The sequence below is a fragment of the Thermobia domestica genome, chromosome 13 (assembly GCF_964235325.1).
Source record: "Thermobia domestica chromosome 13, izTheDome1.hap1.1, whole genome shotgun sequence".
NCBI lineage: Eukaryota > Metazoa > Arthropoda > Insecta > Zygentoma > Lepismatidae > Thermobia > Thermobia domestica.
In genome coordinates, this window is record NC_137466.1 from 146,213,914 (window position 1) to 146,238,892 (window position 24,979).

General features: G+C 35.4%; 1 protein-coding gene across 4 annotated transcripts in view; it reads left to right on the top strand.

Moving 5' to 3' along the window:
• The window catches only part of Alg3 (Alg3, alpha-1,3- mannosyltransferase), a 77,169-nt gene extending 54,235 nt beyond the window's left edge, over positions 1 to 22,934 (top strand). For all 4 annotated transcript variants that reach the window (XM_081736663.1, XM_081736662.1, XM_081736661.1 and 1 more), the window contains exon 8: positions 677 to 22,934. The gene's annotated coding sequence lies outside the window, so the exon portion shown is untranslated. The remainder of the gene's footprint in view (positions 1 to 676) is intronic.
• Positions 22,935 to 24,979: the final 2,045 nt, after the last annotated feature.

The window sequence follows — 24,979 nt, forward strand, 5'->3', positions numbered from 1 at the left end:
GTCAACAGACGAGGCATCCAACGGGCACACACTTTGCGGTACTTTAAACATTGAATAATGTGTTACACCCTTTTCACGTAAGATGCCAAGGGTATTGGACAGTTCCTGGTGTGTGATTCTTTGATTCTGACGAATCAATTGTTGTGCAGCACGTTGTTTGTGATGATCATCTGTCACACTCACTGATCTTCTTGTATGGGGATCATCGTCCAGTGATGAGGTGCCTGAATCTTCGTCCTTGGCCGTTCGGACGCAACGCTTCACTGTACTCATATCAACGCATGCTGCACCATTCGACGGTGAATGTCAATAGGTGGAACATCCTCTGCTGTCAAAAGCCCTATCACTGCCGTTGTTTTAACCGTATATCCAAACATGATGTCAGGTTTACACACGTACTTCCCAGAATACCGTCTCACTGGTCTCAAACTTGGTCACAGACCACCAGTCTCATTGCTGCCCTCATTCGACGATTTCTGAAGGTACCTGAAAAAATTTAAAAAATAGGCAAAAATGATCAGCATGCCCTCGTGTATATATATATATGTAAGTACGTTCAAGATAATTTCAATTCTTATTTTAAATTTCGTGATCTAGCACTTATATCATACATAGATAAGTATTTGTACCAAAAGATCTTTCTTATAGATTTTTAAGAGACAATATTTACTTTCAGGAAACAGGAGGTAGAAGACACTTGAAGACAGAAGATTTTATTATCTTGAATGAGATTATAATTAATAATACATGAAATACAGGTTTGTCAGCTAAAAGTCTGTTCGGGATTATTGTCCGTGAAAGGCTGCAAATATATTTGAATGTTCTGGTTATTATTTTGAATATTTACAAGATTATGTACATATATAAACATGAATAACACTCCAGTAAGGTGTTATGAACGCTAAAATTTGGTAGCGAGTATCAATGGGACGAATGAAATACCCTGTCGGATAGCTACAATGAATTTGGAAAGCTTGTACAGTTTTTTTTTTTTTTCAGACCTTGTAATTACAGAGCAAAGCTACCGGATTCTTGTGATGATAAAGATGGTTCTCCAAATTCTTGTGTCTTGTCTATGGCGACCAAAATTTTTTTTCCACATGGTTGTTATTTCGGGCAAGTTCCTTTCTTACCCTTCATTGAAAAAATCTGGTCACCATAAGAATACATACAAGGTTACTAATTTGGATTATAACTTTAAAATGTGTTCCGTCTGTATATAAATTGTACTATTTGGTTGAAATTGTCTCCTTTTTTCTCTTGTGTGTGAGATTTCTTTTTAAGCTGAGTTTTATTTTGTGATCTAAATATTTATTACTGTAATCAGTGAAAGGTTTGGTTTATTTGAGTTTTAATGTGAAATAATATCAGAAGCGATCGTATCGTATTTTGTAAAGGAAAAAGTATTATTTCTAATGAGTAGATTAAGAAAGATGTACTGTTATAATTCGACCTGTTTGTGCTTAGCCAGTTTGTATCTGTACCAATGAAAGCATGACAGAAAAGAAATGCAAGCAAATACATGAACATGAATATGGGTTATAATGTGTTACTGTCATGATTGCATTCTTAAGAGAAAATTATTTTGTAGTAAGGTTTTGTACAAGGTACATACAAATAAGACTAGTTATTTTGTCATAGTGATTGTATTATTAAAATACAAGGGTGGAAACTCATTTAAGAACAACTCTTATACATCGTTCGATTAGAACAAGATCCGCACTACAGTGTGTGTATGTGCAGAGAGCATGCTGATCCTAGTTTGAAGGTTCCAAAACACTAGTAACCACTAGTGATGGGTAGTTCCGGAAGGATTCGTTCCGAAAGAACGAATCCTTCAGAGGAATGAAAGGATTGAATCTCTGATAGGAATCGGATTCATTTGGGCGGATTCACTCACGGGATGGATTCACTCAGGAAGTTAACGGATTAAATCAGTGGATTCGGTTGGTGGAACCAGATGGCGGAACCAAACAACAGACAAGTGCATTGATATGAATGGAGTCGGATTGATATGGATGGGACAAAAACAGTAGTAAAGAATAGACCGATACTGCACAACAGAGAAGCAAATAATGCACGTACTGCGCATGTCTGGAAACAAGCAATCTTACGCGCTCTCGTGTCACTTTTCCGCAATATTCTAACCATCGCAACTGCTGTCCCAACTGGAGGAGAGGGGGAGATCAGTTGCTAGTCTTATCACTATTTCTTTTCTTTCTTTCTTTTTGTTTTTACTTTTTCACAGGTGTTCAGCGTTACCAGGTCTATAGATTTTTATTGCAAAATGGATAATAAAACTATTTGCTGTACCACACAAACTCTTATTCAATATATTCTTATGTAATGTCCATATAACACTATACTAATATAAAATTTGCAATTGGTTGTTTGATTAGGTTTTAATGCTTATTTCAGTCAAGTCAAGAAAAATGCCAGTACATTTTTTCCTGTCGTCTAATGCATCCCGAATAATAATCGAGATAATTAAATATCGCCGTCTCAGTTGACTTTTTGCGTTGGAAACCATTTTGAGCAATGTCTATTATATTATATTTTTCCAAGAAGCTTACTATACGTTTTTGCATAGTTGACTCAATGATTTTTGAGAAGGGCGAAAGTAACGCAATGGGTCTATAGTTTTCTACCTTATACCTATCATCTTTTTTATGAATTGGTTTAATTCGTGCTAATTTTAATTTTTGAGGAAACTGTCCTGATGAAAAGGAAAGATTTATAAGATATGTCAAAGGTTCCTCTATATAAGCGGAACTTTTCTTCACTATTGTCATTGGAATGTTATCAAAACCTACTGACCATTTGTCTTTTTGCTTTGAAATTATTTGAGCAACTTGGTTAGGTATCACTGGCTGAAGGAACATCGTTTTTTGTAGCCTATCTTCCGTAGATTTTTTTTTTTTTTTTGAATTTAGTACCCGTTACACTTTTATTTCCGATTTCAGTAAAATAGTTGTTCATAATATTAGCAACTAATACTGGGTCAGTTATTTTAGTATCTACATGATTCAATTCAATGTTTCCTATCTCCCTAGAAGATGCTTTACTATTTGTTTCACTCTTTACTATTTTCCAAAGTGTTTTTGATTTATTTTTTGAACGCTCAATTTGTTTGTCATATTCCATTCTTTTAGCCATTTTTATTACACGTCTATATATGCACTTGTAATTCGCGTAATATCTATTAAGTTCCGGGTTCGATAACTCTTGTTTGACTCTTTGTGTCAACTCTCTAATTGTTTTGCTGGATTTCTTTATTCCTGAAGTTATCCACGACTTTGTCTTATGTGTGTAAATTTTACGAGTGGTAGTCGGGAATGCTGCATTAAAATAGTTACTATATATGTTAAGGAAATATTCCCAGGCTTTATCTACTGTAGTTTGTTTGTAGATATCCTCCCATGTTTCACCGCTTAAGAGATAGTTGAAGTAAACCACATTGTCTGCGCTAAAATTTCTTTTAGTGATACTTTTCGATATTCTATTAATATTGCTACTGGTTACATTTAGAATAGTAAAAATTTGAGCTTCATGGTCGGAAAATCCGGTATTGAAAACTTTCACGGAATATTCTAAGACATCTTTGTTTAGGAGCATTTGGTCTATTGCGCTTTTTGTTGTCGGTGTTATTCTGGTGGGTTCCCTAACTACTGGCGTTAAGTTGTATGAATCAATAAGAACCTGTACGTTTCTATCGATTTCGCTTGACAAAAAATTAACATTCAGGTCACCTATTACTACTACTTTATTACCTGGGGTAGTTAATTTTTTCAGTATCTCATCTAAATTGTGTGCTAATATTTTAATATTACTATTTGGGGTTCTGTAAATACAAATGATAAATAGTTTTTGTTTTGGTAACTCCATTATACAGGACTCAAAGTCTTTTTCGGTGTTGAGGTAATTAAATTTTTTACATATATTTGTCTCTAATCCTGTTTTAATATATATCGCAACTCCCCCTCTTTGGGTACCCGTTCTACAGTACCACTCTACTAATGTATAGTTATGGATTTTATAATATTCTATTTCATCTAATTTTAACCAATGTTCCGTTATACAAATTACATGTATATTATCTAATTCAGTGGAAAGTAGTACCTTCAGCATGTTAATTTTTACCTTATTGAGACCTTGAACATTTTGATGAAAAATATTAATACTACCTATCGATACATGTGTAGTATATTGTTTCTTTAAGTTTCTTCTGTCATGCGTAAATTTTGTTTTTGAATTTGTTAGCGTTTCACGAGTGTTTGAACATTTAGTAGTATCGGTATCCCCTACCATAAAAAATCACTGGATAATATTTTTCGCGTTCTCTTCCGTCGTTCTACCTTTCGACCATTTTCTGTAGTTACATCGTTTACTCGATTGTTTTCTGTGCGTGGATACAATAACTTGTTTTCATAATTAAGATTACTAACACTACTAACTTTACTAATGTTACTGCTAATTTGGCCTGACCCTATGTGTCGCTTAACTATAAAACACATATATAATTAGTTCTCTATAATATATATATAGTTGATAATATATTACATATATACTTTCGAGTGAAAATTTCGCTCCTTCCCGGTCTAATCCGGGGAATAAAGAATTTTAAAAAAAAATCCTAACGGTTTCCTTGAATAGAGCTACACAAGTAACAGTAAAAATATAGAGACTATTCAATAACTTGTGAATAAATCTTTGTATTTGCGAAAATTAAACATTAAAAAATAATTATCTTGGTTTTAATTCTTTAATGAGTTCCCTTAAATTCTTTACAATTTTTGTACAATTTTTATACAATATTAATATTCTTGTTCTTATCAAATTATATTCTTCGACCTACTATCTTTTAGGCCGTCAGTTCATTTAGCCGAGCGGCCAATATCCATTTCGGAAGAGGACTCATTCGATCCCCGACCGAAGCAAACCTAGTATTATATTTGTCGCCAGCTTACTCGACTAGACGACTGTTAAAAAATGGGACCTAGTAGAAGACTCACTCGATCTTTTACAGGTTAAAAAAGAAATTACTCTTTCAGCTTTAATTCAGCTGTTCCTACTTAAAATTTCTTAAATAATAGAAAAAATCCGCAGCTATTCATCACTCAGATAGCTGGGTTAAAAAAATCAGAAATTGTCCCCTCATTTAAGAGACAATCAAAAATGTTTATCTAAATGCCCCCTCATTCAAGAGACAATTAAAAAATTAAAACTCTAAATGCCTCCTCATTCCAAAGGCAATAACAACTCAGTGAATGCCCCCTCATTCAAGAGACAACCACAATATTCTTAAAAAAAAATTCCGCAGCCGACATCATTCAGGCGACTGGGTACTAAAAAGCAAAAAAGAACAGCGCCTCCTCATTCCGAAAGCGGTTCCAAAAAAAAACCTTTATCTGGTTCGCCGTATAACGACCGCCATCACCTATTAAAAAAAATAGCTAAATTTTATCTCTATCAAACCCTCTTCCAGGCTCACTTATCCCGAAAGAAGAGTTATCATTATTAACTTAAAATGAACAGTCTCTATCATTCAAGAGAGCTGCCCAAATAAAATTAAGCAAAATATTTTAAAAATACTACATCAAAAAATAAAAGGTAGACTCCCTTATAATAGGAATCTAACTAAAAATCCTTAATTCATCCTATCTAAAAATATCCTAATTTCCTAAGATTTAAAAAGAAATGATAGGGTATATCTCAGAGCCGACTACTCATTGTGTAAGTCCGGTTGAGTGGTAGAAAACTTTATCCCTGCGTCCCTTCACTATTGGAGGCGCAGAGGGGTAAGGATCTCTGGGAGATGTGAAGAAGTTAGTGGTTGAGAAGAGAGTGCCTCCCCCACACAACATGGACCGTATTTATACGATCAGCCTCCCAGCTCACCAAGCATCCATATGTTTATAAAAAAAATCTTTTCCCACGGCTACTTCTTCTAAGGAGAACAGTAACTAAAAGTGCAAAATACTGTATGTGAAAGATCTTAAAAAACAATTTAAAAAATTCATGACAATTAATATAATCAATATACTATAATTATTTATGTAAATTATACAAAAATTAATGTGTAGATTTTTAAATCAACACATAATAACCTTTCCTAAAAGAAAAAAGAAAAAACTTAAAAAAAAGAAAAAAAGACTGTTTTACCCTCTGAATTTCCAAAAAAGTCCTTTATGCAAAAGTTTTCATTTGTTCCTGTGTTATTAAAAAAGTCACAGTTTATAAGTATTCTTATAACACTATATACACTCTGTCACTCACAAAACACTTCACTTTGAAAAGTTCACTCACTCTCCACTGAGTTTTGACTCTATTAGTTCTTCCCAGTCAATATCTCTCCCGGGGGTTGGGGGTGTCCCGATGCTCTCAGTATAGATGGATAAATAGTCATCCTCTTCTTCTATAGGAAGCTCTTGCTCCATCTTTTGCCTTTTTCCTTCTGGTTCATCCTTTTTTTCTTCTTCCCTTTCCTCTTTTCTCTTTTCTTCTTGTCCCCTTAATTTTTCAATTTGCTGAACTAGACTAAGGGGAAGGTCCCAGTCTTTTGTTTCTGCACTCGTCGATTCTGGACCTCTGGGCTGGTTTTCTTCCCTCCTCTTTCTTTTGTTTCTATTCTTTGCTCTGTCCACCTGGAACAAGAGCTCGACATCCAGACTTGGGAAGGCTTTCGGTCTGGCCGATACATATACGTTTCGGTGATTCACTGGTAGTTTAAAGGACATGTTGACAAACTAAGCGAACCAACAACAACAAAAAGAAAAAACTGCGGTCTTCTCAACTCCAGAATTAGTACTGAATGAGGAATTTTAGAATTCTCGTTCTTATAATCACTTGGATCTGCCCAGTTCCCATAGAAAGATATTCAATAAATCCATCTTAATACTTTGTGAACTGTTTCCACTAAAAATATACGAGAGAAGCCTGTGAGTAGTCTCCAATTTCATTTTCACAGTTCACTTGTCGAAGGGTAAGAACCCACCCCTTCGTCTCTTATTTCCATGACCTCTGGTTCTGTCTTCAGAGAAGGTTTCCCTCTAAAATTTATTACGGTTCAAAGTTCTTTTTCTCTGGTCAGAAGTCTCACATTTGTTCCCTCAATTCTTCGGCTATTTCTCTGTTTCCATAATTATGATTAACTCTCTTCTATTCAGAAAATAGGGGTCACAGAGGATTTTTGGAAGGAAAGAAAAAAAAAGTAAGAAAGTCTGTTTCAAAAAAATTACCTTAAAGTACTCTAACTTGTACATTTATACTCTTACTTGTATCGAAAATTGTACGACATTCTAGGCAAACGTTTTGGAGTAGCAATTTCTTTTTCTGTTTCCTTATTTACAAAGTCTGGTTTGTCATAATGCTTTTTAAGCTGATCACAGTTAACCTTCAACACTGTTTTTCGAACTAAGTCTTCAATTTCATAACTATTAGGAGCGATTTTGTTCTTAATAACATAAGGCCCCGTCCACTTTGCTAATAAACCTGCTGTCTCCCTCTTTGCGGCGCACGACACTCTTATAGCTTTTAACCAAACTTTATCTCCGACATTATACGGATTCTCTTTCCTTTTAACATTATATTTTCTTTCTTGTTCTTTGTGAGTCCTTTCTTGTACTTTTAATGCTAATTCTCTGGCTTCAGATATTCGTTTAGCCGTGTCTCTCACATAATTCAATACATTATTTTCGTTCTCCTTTACTCGCATCTCATTAGATACTAATTCAAAAGGATCCCTCATTTCTCTACCAAAATGTAAAAAACTCGGCGAGAATGAGGTGCTAGAACAAACCTGATTGTTTATAGCGAATTCAATTTCTTTAATATTATTAGGCCACTGCGGATGTGATTTACAGTACATAGCTAAAAGCTGTTTAACTTTCTTGCAATATACTTCGCTTTTATTACCACAGGGTCTATATCTAACAGTGTGCACCTCTTTAGCTTTCAATAGCTTCAGGGTATCAGACCAAAGCTTATTTTTAAATATTGAATGATTATCAGAAACCAGAACTTCATAAAATTCGCTTTGACAAAATACTGTCATTATGCAGTCGCACACAGCTCTGGCGGAAATCTTTCTTAATGGAAATATTCTAGTAAACCTTGAGAACGCATCCGTTGCTATAAAAGCATACATAAAACCTCCTGTCCCCTTGACTATTTGACCCAGTATATCTACATATAGCGCATGACCAGGTTTGGTTACTAGAGTACTGCTCATAAACCCCGTATTCTTACTTGTAGACGATTTAAACTTCGCACATGTCTCACAAGCTAAACAATAGCGTGTTATGTCTTGACTCATTCCTATCCAACTAAACTTCGTCTGAGTTTTCAAAATGGTTCCTTTTATTCCAGGGTGTCCGGAATAAACAGAACTATGCAAAGCTTTCAATACAAGATCCCTTAATTTACTAGGAACCCATATAACAAATCTAGCATCATTGGTTACCTTATCCGTAACTATTCTCTTTAGTAGGCCATCGACATCAATAATTGATATTTCAGCTAATCTTTTAATCCGGCTATACTGCTTTCCCTCTAAAACTATTTCTTTCCCACTAAAAAGCTTTATTATTTTTCCCAGTTCGTCATCTTCTCTCTGAGCTTTCTTAAATTCTTCAACGTTAACAATTTTATCCACGGTTTTTTCTTCTCCGTGTGAATCTTCATCTTTTTCAAGGAAAGGTAATTCTTCAAATCCTCTTTTTATTTCCTCCGAACCAAAGTTATGTAAAATACATCTCGGTATACTACTAATACCTTTCTTCTTTTTTCTTTCTTCTTTCAAACTGCCGCTATTATAAAAAGCAGTTATATTGACTTCTTCTCTAGGTAACTCCTGAAAATCAATCAATTTTCCATCACTCATTTCGAGTTTCAAGAACCCGTTGTCTCCGACGTCCTCTAAGGGATAATATTCATTCATTAAATCATTTCCCTCATATTCCTCCGGGATTGTGTAATCATCCTGTATGCGACTCAAATAGTCTACATACAGGGCCTTTCCCTTTAAATGTCTCAAAACAACAGGGTATTTACTAATTCTATTTATCCATCTGCAAACAACAGCAGGTACTTTGGTAGCTTTCAAAAGAGGTAATAAAGAAATGTGATCAGTATATACGAATACTGTGGGTGCATTCAGCAAATATTTCTCAAATCTCTCTATAGAGATTAATATCCCAAGAAGTTCCTTCATTGTAGTATTGTATTTCCGCTGAGAATCTGTCAGTTTCTTAGATCCATACGCGATTACTCTGAGCTTCTTTCCATCTATCTTTTGAGAAATCACAAACCCCGTCGCTATATCCGATGTATCCACGAATAGGTATAATTCCTTATTTAAATCTGGCAAAAGCAACTTCGGATCGCTTTCAAGGATTTGTTGCAGTTTCTTAATAGCATCTTCACATTCAGTTGTCCATTTGAACTTTTCATTTCTACGCAAAAGTTGGGAAAGAGGAGCAGTAATTTTCGCCATGTTCGGTATAGCTGATCTGAAATAATTATAAAACCCCAGGACTCTTTGTAGGTCTTTGATACCCCTAGGTCTCTTTATCTGTCTGGCCATCCTAACCTTTTCTCGATCACACGATACACTCCCGTTTTCTATATGAAAACCAAGAAAATCGAAAGATTTCACAAATAACTGTACTTTGTTAAAATTGAGCGCTATATTCGCTTTTCTCAATTTCTCAAATACTATTCGCAAATCTTCTAAGTGCTGTTCTTCACTCTCACTTGCGACCACTACATCATCATAGTACACAATTGCGGTCTTAAAATAACATTCTGCAAGTACTATTTGCATCATTCTATTCAACGTATAAGGTAATGTACATAATCCGTAACACCCACGGGCATATTGATATATCCCTTGACATGTAAGCATGCCTGTGTATTTTTGAGAATCTTCTGCTATAGGTATATGTCCATAAGCATTACAAATATCAAAAATTGAGTATATCTTCTTCCCCCCAAGGTGAGCTATAGCTTCCTGTATGTCAGGTAATTGACTCTTTTCAGTTTTCGTAACCCTATTAATATTTCTCGCATCTAATATAATTTTGAAAGATCCCGATTTCTTTTTGTGTAATAATGGGCTACTGAGATATTTAGTAGGCTTTTTAACTATGATTCCTTGAGACTCCATCTCATCTAGTAACCGGCACATAATTCTTCTTTTTTCTTCTGACAAGGGTCTTAATTTAGCTGTAATTGGCTTATCTTCCTTTAGCTCTATATGATGTTCTATAACATTAGTTACCTTAGGTTCTTCTGAGAAAACTTCTCTATTTTCTATGAGCATTTCAATAACTCTCTGTCTAAATTCTCCACCTATGTCTAATTTATCTACTATCGGTTGTAAATTTCCCTCTATTTTTCTATCAAAATCTAAAATTAAATTCTCTGAGAAATCACTATCAAATAAACAAATCGGCTGTTCTATGTCCTCGCAATACCATCCTCCTCTAGAAAGATTTATTACAATCCCCACCTTCGAAATGAAATCTCTTCCTGCCAGAATTTCTCGCAAAAGTTTTTCGAGAATGATAAATTTGTGTTTAACAGTGAAATCATAAAATTTTACTGTCGCTGTAATTTCTCCACACGCAACAGTGGTCCCATCGGCTACTCTTAGGGTCAAGGAATTTTCTTTTACTTGCCCCCCATTTTGTACCCATTTATCTGCGAGTTCTTTAGAACAAACCGAAACAGAAGCCCCAGTATCCAGTAACATTTTAGACTTTACGCCAAAGACAGTACAGTTGATAACAGGTGCTCTAGTCTTGCTAAAGACACTTTTTTTCTCCTTTCCCCGGCTACCCTCGCCGGCATCAAAAATCCGTTTTTTGGGGTCACGGAATTAATGTTTCCTATTTCTCTATGTTGTGATAAGTGTCTTACTCTGTACCCCCTAAAATGTTTTCTCTCTCTCAAATTTTCTGTCATTTTTTCCTCTTGGAAATTCCTATCCGCTACGCTAATTCTATCTTCTTTTCTCTGGACTCGATCCACACTTTTTCTATCAACCGGCCGTATCATTCCGGTGAACTTCAGTGGCTTTGTTGATTTCTCAAAAGGAAATTTTCGCTTTTCGTCTTCAAATGTCCACGAATTCTGCGAAATTAATAAAATCAATTTCATTTCACTTATTAAATCTCTACCGCCGATCAAGTCATGAGCGAGGTCTCTTAAAACATGCAATTTTACACCTGCTTTCCTTCCTTTCATGTAAATGTTAACATACATGACACCTACAGTTTCTGTTTCTCCCTCAGCCAACTGTAATTTTATTTTTTCTTTCTTCATCTTTGCACCTTTCGTTATAAGTTTCTCCGCTAGGGATAAATTTATTAATGAAATTTCACTTCCGCTGTCAGCATATAATTCAATACTTTCCCCCCAAATCTTACAGAGAATAAGCGGTTCTTTTACTGGATTATTCACTTTCTGGGCTTTATTTTCAGAAGAATGTGTTTTCGTATGAACCACAGAGCTCTCCTTCTTATTTTCTTTTTTCTTTCTACAAAACTTACTAACATGCCCCCGTTTGTGACAAAAATCACAAGAAAAAGTCTTGTTTTCACAGCGAGAATTCGTCACGGTTTCCTTGCGGTCATTCTGTCCACGCTTAAAATAAGCAGGATCAAGAGCCGAGGGTAATAAATTACTTCCCCGCCCCATTTCTGCTCTTTCTAGCGCTGCAATAGGATTGCATGCCTTGGGTGCCTCTCGTTCGGGTAGATATAATAATTCACTCAAAAGAAGATGCTGGATCTTCAAACTTTCGCTTTCTAGCTGTTTCAGAGTTACAATTTCCTTGTTATATAACAGCTGTCTGAATCTTGGGTGAGAACGCTCCATAATGAAATCGACCTGAGATTTCTCATCCGGGGGATCTTCTAATCTGCTGAACATAAGCGCTACATGTCTCGTGTACGAAGCTAAAGATTCGTCAGCCTTTTGAAAACTATTTTGCAATTGCTGTTTAATCTCTTGTTCGTAATTGAAACTAAAATATTCTTTCAAGAAAGAATTTTTGAATTCCTTGTAACTAGAAAAGGGTTGTTTAAAAGCAAACCAAACTTTCCCGCTTTTCTTCAATGTTCGAGGGACAACCAATTCCAATAGCTGTTCATCGTTTAACTTCTTAGCTTGCTTAAATTCTTCTAATTCGTCTAAATACGCAAATGGATCCTCCCTAGGAATATCTCCTGTAAATTCAGGTAGGTTAAGCCTAATTTCTTCCACCCATTTACTTTGACTAATATTTGACTCCATTTCTTCATTATCTCCAGCAGAATTACTTCCTTCTTCGCGCCTGTTCTCTTCCCTTCTTAAATCCTGTATCTTAGAAATTATTTCTTCTGAGCTAACTCCCTCTCTATATTCTAGCCCAAGAGCTTCGCAAATATTTCTTTTATCTAGTCCCGTTGCCATGCTTAAAAACTTTCCCGAACGTAATTTCATAAATTGATGCTTCCCTTAAAAATTAGAAACTTCCTCTCACTTAGTCTCTATACAAAAATAATTTTCACTTTGTCTCTGGTTTCGGGCGCCAATAATATGTGTCGCTTAACTATAAAACACATATATAATTAGTTCTCTATAATATATATATAGTTGATAATATATTACATATATACTTTCGAGTGAAAATTTCGCTCCTTCCCGGTCTAATCCGGGGAATAAAGAATTTAAAAAAAAAATCCTAACGGTTTCCTTGAATAGAGCTACACAAGTAACAGTAAAAATATAGAGACTATTCAATAACTTGTGAATAAATCTTTGTATTTGCGAAAATTAAACATTAAAAAATAATTATCTTGGTTTTAATTCTTTAATGAGTTCCCTTAAATTCTTTACAATTTTTGTACAATTTTTATACAATATTAATATTCTTGTTCTTATCAAATTATATTCTTCGACCTACTATCTTTTAGGCCGTCAGTTCATTTAGCCGAGCGGCCAATATCCATTCCGGAAGAGGACTCATTCGATCCCCGACCGAAGCAAACCTAGTATTATATTTGTCGCCAGCTTACTCGACTAGACGACTGTTAAAAAATGGGACCTAGTAGAAGACTCACTCGATCTTTTACAGGTTAAAAAAGAAATTACTCTTTCAGCTTTAATTCAGCTGTTCCTACTTAAAATTTCTTAAATAATAGAAAAAATCCACAGCTATTCATCACTCAGATAGCTGGGTTAAAAAAATCAGAAATTGTCCCCTCATTTAAGAGACAATCAAAAATGTTTATCTAAATGCCCCTTCATTCAAGAGACAATTAAAAAATTAAAACTCTAAATGCCTCCTCATTCCAAAGGCAATAACAACTCAGTGAATGCCCCCTCATTCAAGAGACAACCACAATATTCTTAAAAAAAAAATTCCGCAGCCGACATCATTCAGGCGACTGGGTACTAAAAAGCAAAAAAGAACAGCGCCTCCTCATTCCGAAAGCGGTTCCAAAAAAAAAACCTTTATCTGGTTCGCCGTATAACGACCGCCATCACCTATTAAAAAAAAATAGCTAAATTTTATCTCTATCAAACCCTCTTCCAGGCTCACTTATCCCGAAAGAAGAGTTATCATTATTAACTTAAAATGAACAGTCTCTATCATTCAAGAGAGCTGCCCAAATAAAATTAAGCAAAATATTTTAAAAATACTACATCAAAAAATAAAAGGTAGACTCCCTTATAATAGGAATCTAACTAAAAATCCTTAATTCATCCTATCTAAAAATATCCTAATTTCCTAAGATTTAAAAAGAAATGATAGGGTATATCTCAGAGCCGACTACTCATTGTGTAAGTCCGGTTGAGTGGTAGAAAACTTTATCCCTGCGTCCCTTCACTATTGGAGGCGCAGAGGGGTAAGGATCTCTGGGAGATGTGAAGAAGTTAGTGGTTGAGAAGAGAGTGCCTCCCCCACACAACATGGACCGTATTTATACGATCAGCCTCCCAGCTCACCAAGCATCCATATGTTTATAAAAAAAATCTTTTCCCACGGCTACTTCTTCTAAGGAGAACAGTAACTAAAAGTGCAAAATACTGTATGTGAAAGATCTTAAAAAACAATTTAAAAAATTCATGACAATTAATATAATCAATATACTATAATTATTTATGTAAATTATACAAAAATTAATGTGTAGATTTTTAAATCAACACACCTATAACGCCATCATAATCTGCTATCATCTTGCTACTATCTTTTGCTTTCTGGTTTAAATCATTTGACCTTTGTACTAAACTAATTCTATCCACATAATCTAAACTTACACCAATAGAGCGTGCATTTTCGTTGAATTGAACAAGGCTCTTGTTTTTGGTATTTCTACTGACAAGTACTACAGGAGCTACACCTTTCGTATTTTCTACTGAGACTTGCCATGCTAGTGGTATAGGATCCCTCTTAGGCTGCTGTTTGACTAGATTACATAGTTTTTCTGCCAAAATTGTTTTACCTATCCCGTTGAAATGCAACCCATGTCTGGTGTGATACTCCCGTGGACTGTTGCTAATATCTAACACTTCAACATTTTTGAAATGTTTACACACTTTTATTATTTCTTTATTAGTCTTCTGCACTTCTTTATCCACAATTGATGCTCCAATAAGGTCGTGTCTGTGCGGTATAGTGCTTACTATAACATTTGTATTTGTTAGGTTGGGTAAGGTTTTTCTTAATACTTCAACTACACTACGAGAGTCATTTTTTGCAACGTCATTTGCACCACCTATCACAATGACAGTATCATTTTTTGTCATAACTTTATCATTCGTTACTGGTTTAATTATTTCACTGAGTCCTGCGCCTGGTTTCACAATCCCAACAATTGACACATTTGCACTACTACGTTTCATTCTTTCAGCAATACCTCTTCCATGACTATCTCCGAGTAATAGAATATTCCCTTGCACATGAAAATTTGGGGTCTTCACTTTTGAATCAGTCTTCAACTTGCTTTACCATCAATACTGGGTTTAATTTATTTTGCACTGGTGTACCGTTTATGACATTTTTTGACTCGCGCACCATAAAATTTTGTCCTGATGTTAACTCACTAGTAGTACTCAGTACCTGAAACCTATTTGTTACCTCAATATCAGTAGCTAATGATTGTTGCTTTTTTGCACGATTTATGCCGTCTTTTTTCTTTACCGTTGTCCAATTTCTAGTTTTATCCCGCCCCTGTTGTTTTACTGTGTTACTTTTCACAGCATCACTATACAAATCCTGTATATGATGTGGATTGTTTTTACTTTCTTTACCTTGCACTTCTCCGTGCACTAGGCTGACGTTAGTGACTTGTAACAATTTAGTAGTAAGTGCTATGTTTTCATTTTTTAGTGCATTCAACTCAGATTTCAGTTCCTGTATATCTTCTGTTAGAAGTTTTAAACATGCTTCTACACTTTCGATGTCACAATCACAGTTGACTTTATTTGATGCATTACCGTCTTTTGTTTCCAAAGCATGATTGGGGACCTGAAGAGCTATCAGCTTTGATTTGCTTATAAATGTGTCCCTGCTTCTCATTTTATTTTCACACATCACAATATTCAATAATACTGTTGGCATTGTTTTTTGCCCCACAATTACACAACTTAATATCTTTACTTAAATTTGCTTCCACTACTTTTTTTTTGTATACAACCTCTAGCCGCCATGTTGGCACTATAATTTTCCTTATGTGAGTAACTGTCTTTAATTTATATAATAGGGCGTGTATCATCAATTTATAAACACATTGAGGGTATTATGTGACCAGAAATATATAAATTTATAACATAATGTATTAACAAACATATTACAATGTAAAAGTTAGGAAAACTAAATTTTCCTATTAAAAAAGACAGAGTTTCTTAAATAAATGAAATGGGGTAATCAGTGACCCCAATGGTATTCAATGTAGTGAAAAAAGCATTCCGGTAGTAGCAGGGTTAAATTAATTAAACAGCATTTATACTTTCTATGAGCTGATGTTTCAATCATTCGTCTGTGCTCTCATCATCAGTGTTTCGTCTACTTGGAGATCGTCTTTTATAAATAGATGCCCTGGACGGCGACTTCCTTTTTGTTCCTGTACGAGATTGGTTAATTTTTGCCTTCTGTAGTGCTTCAATAGTCTTATGAAGCTCGTCAGTCCTTGGATCTCCTTCATTTTTTTTTCCTCGCTGCATTTATCTATACGCTTATTTTTGTCGCAAACATTCATTGCTTGTCCCTTTCCAGCGCTTTCGATTGACTTTCGCGTAGGCAGTCCTTTGAGATTACAGCTGGCCTGTGAGCACTCAGGAGCATTAGTAACCATAGGTTTAACAATTTTTGGTGCATAAGTTTTCACTAAATCATCAAGATCCTCATGGCCTAAGTTTTGGACAATATATAACGCCAAATGTTTAGTTTCTCGTTTTCTCACTTCCTCCTGAACGACTCCAAACATGGATAATAGCTCATCGTCATCACAGGAACTTATATACGCCATGAATGCTTCCATATTATCGGTTACTTTAATTCGTTTTTAATAAACAAAAATAAAATACTAACGATATTACACAATAATGGACTGTGCATCACTTCTTCCCCATACCTTGTTGTGTATAATCCAAATAGCGAAGCATTTAAAACTACCTCCAACTGAGTTTTTATCATGGGGCGTTTACACTTAGTCGATTTGCGTTCGATTCAGTTGAATTCACGTCACTTTCAACCTAATCGACCGTGTAAACGGGACTTCAACTTAATCGCTTGTTAATCGAAGGCGACTAATCGACTGGCAACTGAATTGAAAGACGTTCTATTTTCTGTGGTCGATTCGATTAGATTGCCTAGCGAGTACGAGTAGATTGCCTAATGTAAACACCTGATTCCAAAACATTTTCAGGGGAAAGGAAAAGTTTCCGGCATGCGGTTATGCTTATTTTACATTAACTTACTTTTATAATTATATGAGAAAAATGAATGTTTATGGAATACAAAAAATACTCTTTACAGAAATATTGCTACTAGAGGAACAGCACTAGATTTATTCATCAAATGAATTTAAAGATCACAACTGCTAATCTACGTAATAAAATTAAAAATATTAAAATGCTTCGAAAAGGTCAGGTGCAAATGTGGAAGATATACCTCAACAAAAGACAGCTTGGTTCATGAAGCCGATCGCTTTTTACGCTAGATTATATAAGCTCCATTAGAACGTACAGGTCTATTTTTGCCGCACCACTAGAAAGAATTGTTGAAAAATTATAAATCTTTCACTAATGTCCTTCTTATTATAACCTAAAAAGTTTCCACTGGGCACCATGAAAATACCTCACTTGGCATAGATAAAATCCAAAGGGGCCACAAAAAGTAATTGCTGAAAAATTACAATTCTTTTACGATTTGCGTATAAATACGGCTTCCGGGTGCATCGAATAAAACCTACAGTTAAGAAACACAAACCAACTTTTGCTAGGTGGCCATTGAAAGAAAAGTACTATTTAACGGAGTCAGACAGGACGAAGCTAATGGGTCCGCGTAGTAGCGCGGGAGGGGGAAGTCCGAAGAGACCAGGAGCGCGAGCAATGGTAGGTGTGCGCGCAATCGAAGGTAGTGGAAAAAAGTTGATTTTGGCAATGATATTAGTTTCAGTAGCACCTGTTACGGTTTCATACTAGTAAGGCTGCACTTGTAAACATAAAATAAAGGTCCTGTACACTGTGCAGAAATATGCCACAGGTGGAAAATAGCATCTAATAGAATAATCTTTCATACGCACTCACTTATTTTATCGATCGTAAAGCACTTGTAATTATTTTACACTAGTAACCTTACACTTGTAAACCTAAAATATAGGTGTATTACTTTTTTTTTTTTAAATTCTGATGGCTGCAGAAATTTGCTTGTTATAAACATGTTTTATTCATGCAAAGTATTGAATTTTGTCGGTAAATCTTCCAAAATAGAATACACCAAAACAAAACCTGCACCCGTTAGTAACGTGTTAAGTGTTAAGTTTTGACCTGTTAAAAATAATCTATTATTTTGTGCTAAGCAAAGGTTTTGCTGCTCCTAGTCTGTGCGCTTTAAATACCATTCTTGCTTTACCTTCAGTGTGAGCGGTCCCGGGTTCGATTCCCGGTGGGAGCACTCGATCGAAAAACTATAAAAAGCTTTTTAATGCGAACCATCCTGAATGAGGTTTCCTTATTCACACTAGGCAAACGCCGGGGTGGTACCTAACATAGATCCTAGGCCTCTTCCTTCCTTCCTCAATTCTTTCTTTCTACCCTTTCAGTGTACTCGCCGAGGGACATCATCCCTCAAAAATGTGACGGGCTAACATGCCCTTTGATGCCGAAAGCCCAGAAATCTAAATCCTAAATCTAAATTTTCGCTTTTAGTAGCTACCTAACACAAGTTGGTTAGCGCTTTTTGTAGCTATTTACTGTTAGCTTTTATGATACTCCTCTATACTTGTACCGATAACAGCTAAGCCTTTTTAAAGTAAATCTGCATCCTGTAATGCAAGTCCTCCCTTCTGCAAGAGTAAAACTGCCGTTGAAAGACATGGATACATTACTAATAAGACTCCAACTGACCAAAACAGTATATATATATATTTTAAAATTATATGTTTGTGTTATAGTTTCGGCTATGTAACATAGCCTTCCTCATTATAATGGATACTTAAATAATATAGATATTGGTTACATTATGATTCTAAGTATGTGTACCTAAACTGGGACTGCACGGTTTCCACTTACTAATGACTATACTACTAAAGAACTTGTCAATTTTACGAGATAATGTTAATTAAAAAATCATATCATTTTTTCATTATTTAATGATTTTTTAATACATTGTATAGTGCAAGTTTATAATAGACCGTCATAAAAATGACATTTTTATGGTAAAAAAGAGTTGGCTATAGGTGAAAGTAGATTAATATGATATTGATTTCCACTGGTGGAACATTTTTGCAAAATGAAGGTAAGCAGTATTTTATGTTAACAAGTGGTATACTGCGGTTATGATGAGTGACTCCATATGAAAGACGACTGTGTAATATATTGATTTCACCAGCGTAGTCTTTCTCTATAATATAGGAAAGTATATTTATGTTTACAAGTTTAGAGTTATTACTGTGGAACCATGACAAGTGCTTAAATCTACACAAAGATTCTCTACTGAAAATTTTTCATCAAAGTACACGTATACAATGCTTCTAAATACTGTTTTCTTAATATAAATTCCCTTATCCAACACCATTTTCTTTTCTTTTTTCTTGTCACTGCTATTTAATTTCGTCCCTTAATTCTAATGCTATAACACCGCAAATTGTACCAATTACTTTTTGCTTGGACATCTTTAAAATTGCCAGTCGATTTCAAATCGACCAGAGGAGAGCGAGTCGACAAGCAGCATTCAATTCCGGTTGAAACAATTGAACACATCCATCGATCTGATACGGCCTAGTTGCTTCGATTTAGTCGCAAATGAAATGAGTCGATTTAGCCGTGCGACTAAATCGACCAAGTGTAAACGCCCCATTAGCAAAACCCTTTAATAAAACAGAAAAATTCAAAGAAACAAACAATGTCTGTATCTGTTCTTGTCCTATGTGCAATATTATCTCTGCCTTATCAGGAAAAATGGAACCTTGTGAACATGTTTCAAAACACTGCAATCCCTTCTTTTGCTTCTGCTCATTCCAATTTCCCACACCACCACACTGCAGCAACTTCTCAGGCGATAAGAGTGGTTTGACAACTTTAGGTGAAAGGAGGAATTGAAGTGGAGAGCCATATGAGAACTCACAATTATTCCAACTCATCGGAACCAAAGGATTCGGTCCAGAGAGGAACGAATCCTTGTTTGGGGGAATCAAATCGAAGAAACTATGGAATCATTTAACTTTGCGGAACCAAAGGATTCGGTCCGGAGGAATGAATCCTTCTTCGGAACGGATTCAAAGGAATTAATTCCGGGAAATGAACCAAACTGCCCATCACTAGTAACCACGATAGAGGGTAGGCTAATTGTAGTGTCTGTACGGAATATTGATAATTGTTTGAAAGTCACCGAGAAACACGACGAGCATAGTTATGTGTGCAGATCATGTACTTATGAATCATACAAGGTTCGTATCTGCTATTGCAGGACGACCCCAGCGAACGCCTATTGTGCAATTAAGCGACTTCGAATGTGGCCGTAAATTCGGGCTATGTAAAGCTCAAAAGACGTCCCGAATAATTACCGCTTGTATTAGACACATGGAAATTAAATATGGAAATAAGTATAAATCGCGTTAGTCTTGTTATGTTATGTTCGTCAGTGGTGTGTACGATAGAAGCCGGAGGATTGCCACAGTAGATTTTCATTCAGGGGATTATAAATAATCCGCAGTACGTACGTTCGTTTCGTTGGCTAGTCGTATTCTCCAAGCTTATGTGAACACATTGCAGAACCTCAACTTCTAGCAGGATAGACACGTTCCTATACCGTGAGGGCAACTCATTGTGCTCTACTCGGTATCCGCCTTTCATACCGGCCTACTATGTCTCCGAACCGAAGACCTGTCGAATACGTGTGTGGGACATGGTGAGGCATCAACCGAGGTTCGGCAACGACAATCGCTGAACGCCATCGAGGTATACAGCGAATTTGGGACATCCATTCAGCATCTGTACGACCGGTTGTCTGTATAGCTACTTGTGTAAGTCTCAGGGTAGATGTTCACTCTATTAAGGTTAGTACGGTAGTTTTTTGAACAGCTTACATAACATGTTTGGGTTTCTTACGGGCGCCATGTTAGGATCACTACCACTTATCATTATTGTGTGCAATATCTGTTAATTTCTACAGGGTCTTGTTAAATTAGTTTCCACCAGTGTATATTTAATTTTAAAATTCACTTGTAGTTGAGAACCACAGTGGAAAAGAATCACATTTCGCAGATTTTCAAGGTTTTCCCAGCAGAAAAATTGAAATCGTATATAAAAATAATCACAAGACAGTAGAATAGTTGGAACTAAAAATTTGGGGATCAGGAATTTTAGGTTTGTTCTTGTTTCTCCATTAGACTCTGAAATTGTATGTTCTGAGAAGACAAGCATGAGAATAAAGTAACTGAATGTTAGAGATAAAGCCAGTTAAATTAAGGGAATATTAAGGTGTCCATCATTAGTTCCTCAGAACATACGAATAGCCAGCTTAATTGATTATTTAATATCACAAAGCTATTCTTGCAGTTCTAAGATAATGGAATCAAGTCAAGAAAACAATTTCATTATAATTAAGGGTTCGAATTTAAATTATCTCAGATCCGAAATTGAAGGCAAAAGAACGGTTTAATATCTTCAATTGTTTCAAGAACGGCAATTTTAGTTAATATTTGTAGAATTTCAATAATGCGATTGCTTTTGACCAGTTAAATTCTTTCCTTTCTATTGTTTTAAAAGTCATTTTATATCATTAACTTGGTTTTCAGCTTAGAAATATAAAATACCGTAAGACGGGTTTACTTTACACATCAGGGGTTAATTAGCACAAAACATGCAAAAGAGTTTCACAGTCCTCTGTCGGGAAAACCATGAACAGTAAAGAGGAAGTTTTCAACTGCCACCGTAAGATAGAACATCTAACTATATTTTGGCTATAATGTTGGCGGTTAACATCAGTTCTAATTACCGGGAGGGTTCGTTGTTGTAGAGGTACGGAAAGCAGTCACTGTAAAGGCCGACAAAATTTGAAAAATATCACCTACAAGAATTTCCGTCAAAGTTAAGTCAGTTTCGTACAATACTACTGTGTATAATGAGACTTTGATGCAATAGTTGAAATTGAAATGTGAAACGTTTTAAAGTTACATAAAAAAGTAAAACTGGGAGAAGGCGGTTTTAGCCTCTACTCGGGGTTACTTTGCACCGGTTCAAAATACAGCTTAGATAGGAAAGTATTACTACTGGAACCTCCTGCATTCTAAATTTAGGTAAATTTCCTATCTAGGTAGATGCCGGAATGAATTTCTTGTTGGAAAATAAATTATGAACAGTGGCGGATTCTTCACTCTGAAACGCTTCCTTTCTTTTAGAAATCACTAGACTTTCGGGGGGCTTGCAGCTTATACTTACACGAATGACTAACATTAGATTATTTTGAAAAGGAAATTATGCAATTTGGCTGGGCTCCAGCCTGAAAGTCCGAAACCCCGTAAATCTTCCACTGATTACGGTTGGGATGATATTTTTGGACATAAGGAATAACCAAGGCAAATCAGTTCACGGGGATTTTTTCTGTTCCTGAGTTGGTATTTTTGTAGGACATATGTTAAAATATTAGAATGGGGTTCCTGTGCCGGTACCAGAAAATACATAATTTTCTTTACAAATATCGATAATTCAAACTAAGTACTGATACCGGTACCATCATTCTAATATCAATATTTTTAGACTGCAGCAGTCTTGTGTAGGAAACGAAATGTACAAATACTGAAGGGAAAACATTGCACAGAAACGTTATGTTCTTATGTTAAACATACTTTTTTGTATGTTGTGCAAAGTAACCCCACCTATGGGGTTACTTTGCACCAAAGTTTATATTTCAATAACTATGGTCATACTGAATGTTTACTAATGAACTTACACTAATGTTTTCCTTATATATCTATCTATGTTTAAAATACAGTGTTCGAAATAATCACGTTTGTAGGTTACAATGCGATTTTCTTTAAAATTGCTTAAATCTTGTGCAAAGTAACCCCGTCTTACGGTACCAGTATGGTAGATTTATAGTAAAATACCTGTAATTTTGTACCTGTTAAAAACGTTGAACCATTTGTAATAGAAGATAATTTTGTATTATCATTGTTATGTGTTGTTTGGATTTTGAAATACAATGAAATTTTATATTAGCATATATTGTGTTTGATTTATTTAGCAATGATGGTGAAGTGACCTTTTCAAAAATAATCCTGAAATAGTTAGAGTTAATTGAAGTAAAGTTTCGAAGTAAAATTAACGAAGGCACGCGCTTACCGCTGGTGATATTTTGTACCATCTTCCTTTTGGCTTTCCACTGGAACTCGTACAATAAATAAGAGAGTTGAGATGAGATCTTCAATTTAAAGTCATTCCATGGTGAGCTACCTCGTAGCTAAGCGGTTAGCTTACGCGCCTTTGGCGGGAAAGGCATGGGTTCGATTTCCGGCTGGAGCTCGTGGTTCGGATCCTACGTTAAGCTGTAGGCTCACGTCGCATATAGCCTTGCTGCTGAAAGGGACGCTAAACTTAAAATGATTGAGATAGATGAATAATGACAATGGATGATTGTGAAAGAATTTGTAGAATCAGAATGTGAAAAAACCACATGAAAACCCACGAATACGATATTGTCTACCACAAATTCACATGGCTTGGGATTGAACCAGGGATCCGTCGCACTGGTGAGTTTCTACTCAAAGGTTCAAAGAAACACGTAACAATAGTATAAATAAATTTACCTTTCCTCCAGCCCATTGGGATGGAATTCCTAAAGTTCGAGCCAGTAAAGAAATATTGGGTGACATTCATAAGTCCTAAACGGCACAAGACCTGAACGGCATAAGACCTAAAAATATAGTAGGCACTAGACCTAAATTTTAGGTCTAGTGCCGCGAAATGATATTTAGGTCTTGTGCCGTTTAGGTTTTATACCGTTTAGGACTCGTGCCGTTTAGTCTTGTGCCTCTTTCAATCACTTGCCTTACTTCTGAAATTCGCTACCACCACACGAAATTGCGACGATGCAGTAACTTCTTAGCAATAATGTTACGAACGTAGCTGATTCCAACGGTAACAGCTATATTTGTACTACTAAAATTATTACCACCATTATCTGTTCTGCGGAATTACATTATATAACCTACACCTATACATGAATTACATTATATAACCTATTTCTTTCTAAGAGTTAACTATATAATTGGTTAAGAAATTAGTTTCTTTTAAATGGATCTATGATAATCCCATTACAAATTCCTAAAATAAGAATTAAATAAAAATGTTTAAAAAGCATATTTTATCAGACTTTTCTGAAACCAAGCAAGTATTCAGAATTGCAATATATACTCTGTGGAGTGTATTTTATTAAAAGCTGTTAACTTTCCAAAGGTAGGACAAAAGCCCACCAAAGTTTATTCAATTAGGACGAAAGTCCACTAGATATTTCACAAGTGAACATTAAATACCGACTGCATACATTAAGAACGCAGTAAATTTAAAATTGAACATAGAACATTTATTATGCAATACAGTTAGTATATTTCACAGTGTTTTGATAGTTGATATGTATCAACAAACAACGCTAAAGTACTATTGTAATATGCGACAATACGTTTGAAGAAACCAATACATAGTCATTTAGGGGTGTAGCCTGTAAGCTTTTGTAGGAGAGCAGGCTTTTTTCATATTAAAAGCAAACCGAAAGTGTATTTCCAAATTCCGAAAACTTCAATAAGACAATAAATATATACGTATTATCTGCCACGTAAGTTTATACATGTTTTCCTCCGGATAGTATCTCTTGCCCCTTGAAGCGATGGAAGATATGAGAAAATCTGTTCGCTTAATGTAATTGACCTTAAAAGCTGTGGATCCTGGTAAAACAACAAAATATACTATGTTTGCAAATGCAATTTACGCAACAAATAGCATGAATAGTGTGACAAGCAGGGAAAGCAGAGAAAGTATTATACGGTAAGACGACAGAAGCAAAAATAACAAGCTGAATGTTTAAAGCGTATAGCAAGAAAACCAGCACCCGAGTATATTTCGTAGCGGTTAACGTACTAATCTATCAATCAGCTGATCCATGTTCGAATCTTCATCAAGTGCTCTTTTTTCGTCGAAGGAACAGTTATTACTTGTAGTATTCATTTTTTACTTTTCGTCAAAGGAATAGCCATTACTTGTATTTTTTTCT